The following is a 3,114-nucleotide window of genomic DNA, read 5'->3' as shown; positions in this document are numbered from 1 at the left end:
AAAGAAAGGATAGAGAAGGAGACCAAGGCAACCAAGGCAATAGGCAACCAAGCCAATAAGCAACCAAGTAATCAAAAAATACACCAAATATTCATACCAAGGGGATTTAATTAATGATATAGGAGGTTATAATGATATGATAAGAGTCCGAACTGAAAAATGTTGATAATGAGCCGTTTCATGATGAGCGAAATAATATTATTATCATGGGCAGAAGAGCAAAGTTATGGAAATCGTACTATAGAAGCAAGAGTTATACGAATGTACAGTTTGACACAGTTGCACAGGACAACCAAATCTGAAAATAAGTGTCGACGCCTGTGCGGTACCCCAAATCTCAGTTAACAATACCTTTTTGGCCTTTTTTTTATTTCTCAGTAAATTATAAGGTTAGGGTTAGAGTTAGGATTAGGTTTAGGGCCTAGTTAGTGCCAAGACACACTGCAGCGACAGCGACCGACCGGAACAACAAACAACTTTTCAGAAAATTAGAAACTATTGTTTCCAATGAGCCATTGCACACACACGCGACAACGACCGGCGACAACGTCGACGACAAAAATATTTAGGATTGTTTCTAATTTCCAGCGAGTGTCGCGCGATACTTTCAAATGGCCAATCACAGCCGTTTTCATCGGCACGTGAAACTACCATTACGTCATAAAATTATAACCAATAATGCTAGCCAGGAAGTAGACTGGTCCCCGGCGCTAAACTCGCGCCGCCTGTCACAAGCAGTGTGGCCGCGAACCAGTCTAACCAAAACGTGCGAGGCAAGTCAAGCTACGGTGAGCGGTCAGACCTGTCCGCACGCAGACGTTATAACTCCGCTTTGCTAATCTCAGGGTGCGGGGTTAACTGCAACTCATTACTGGGGTCTGTGTCGGCTCGGACTACGGTCAGACGTGATTATAGTACGTACGTATAATATGCTGCGTATATGTTACTTTATTATATTATCCTTATATCTATAGAGCATTTTTACAACATTTTATTTAGAGGCAGCAGCAGGCGTTTTTGCCGTTTGCTCATGTGTGCCGCTGTGGCGAATGTTGGGTGAACTTTGACGTAACATCGGTCACTATCGCTGCAGTGTGTCTGCGCCAGTCGCCGCGACTTTTGTCGTTTGTCGTTGCGGTCGGTCGCTGTCGCTGCAGTGTGTCTTGGCCTTTAGGGTTAGGTTTAGGGGTAGGGTTAGGGATACGGGAAAACATTAGCATCACCGGAAGAATAGCAAAAAATGGGACTGCTAGTGCTACCCCTGTAAAGATACAGTAAATACTATTAGTATTACTAATAGTAATATACTAGTACTAGCTCTAGTACTATAGCCCACGTACAGTTGCCGTAGGCCTGCGGCAACTTTACGCGTGCTATACTAGCTACTAGAGCTATACTACTATTACTAGTACTACTACTACTACTACTACTACTAGTTCCCTAACCAACTTACTAGGCCCCCTAATTGTGTATCGCATATTTTACACACGAGTGAACATGCAGACATAGTCTTAGAATATCAAAGACCGTCTTGGACGGCGCACAGACCTACTAATATTCGTTTTTTAGCTAATAGCTAAGTACCTATTTTCTTAAAATACGTTGCTGGCTCCGATCAAACCTGGCTGGCAGTGGTACGTTTCTCGTGCACTTATCTGCGACAAATACACTAACGTATCGAATGTAAAAGATCTTACCGCTAACACACTGAATTTTTTATTTTAGCTCTACAAATACGTTCTAATCCTTGTTAGTTGTGTCTACTCTACAATAAAAGTTATTGAATTTATCTCACATAATATACAGAATGGTGACAGCGGCGTCTATCGGCTAAGGCCAACAAAATCATTATGTAGAATGTTCACATAATTTGACCGAGCCCATGTAGAATACTGACATAAAACGCCGTGAGTAATGTAACAGTTCTACATTGCTAGCAGCGCGCTATTTGAAATAGTGACGTTGTTGCGCATGGGCGTTATGTCAGTATTTCACATACTGGTGGACGGATTAACTGCAGTTCGCCTCATGCTCTATATTTTCTGCGCGAACGGGCATGCGCAAATACGATATTTTCCCTTGTGAAACTGAGAAATTATTCGAAATGTGTATATAGCAAAAACGCACAAACGGATAGAGTTTACTGGATGCCCTAGAGTTGCCGACGGAAGCAGTATATCGCTGAATTTCTGCAATTTTCCTAGAGAGTACGTCGCCACCACTAGGTGCATGCAATAACAATTTTCGCTAGCGTCTCAGCCCATCGCAGAGGCGACGTCTGAAAGAGGAGGTGTACGTGTATATTATGTGCATATCGCCGTCGGCCGTACGAAAAAGATGGCGCGTTGCGAATCGCAAATACGCAGGCAGTCGCCGAATTTTACCATTGTGTTTACATGTGTTCCACACATGACAATTACATGACAATTGAATTTTACATGTGTTCCTATAAGCAGATAGCCCGAAAATAGTTTGAATGCATAATTTTGCCTCATGCTCAATATTTTCGGCGCGAACGGGCATGCGCAAATCCCATATTTCCCCTTGTGAAACTGAGAAATTATTCTGGACGTGATGCGGCCATGATGCCGAGGCGCGCCGAGGATTGACAGTTTGTGTCTTCCAATCACAGCCTACGCCGCACCCGTGTTTTTATAAGTTGAAAGGTAGGACCCATTACAGCACCAAATCGCCGATCTCAGGAACTATAGGGCATTCTGCTAGGCTAGAACGGTTTCCTACGATAGAGTTTGGCACAAATACAAAAATTAATTTTAAGAAAAACTTTAATGTTCAGTGAATGACGTACTTGTTCACTTCCGAAAGCGGGTAAAAATGCCGAATTTTTCCACTTCGATGCGAAATGCATCGGCCGGGCATTTCATTATTTACGAAAAGTAAATAGGCTGGCGAAAGACAGTAGGTACAGGAACTGGTGACGTCGGTGACGCCCCATTCATGCCCATCAACGAAGAAGGCGGGGCTTATTCTGATTTCGGAGATGCGAAAATGCAACAGAAGGACGTAGCGCAGTGCGCTAAACAGCGTGTTATTAGGGATTTTCGGAATTATTCCGCGCTACTCGATTGTTTTAGCCAATGAACGTAGCTGTGT

Source organism: Priapulus caudatus, unplaced genomic scaffold, assembly GCF_000485595.1.
Source record: "Priapulus caudatus unplaced genomic scaffold, Priapulus_caudatus-5.0.1 Scaffold175, whole genome shotgun sequence".
NCBI lineage: Eukaryota > Metazoa > Priapulida > Priapulimorpha > Priapulimorphida > Priapulidae > Priapulus > Priapulus caudatus.
Note: the sequence above shows the minus strand (reverse complement) of the source record.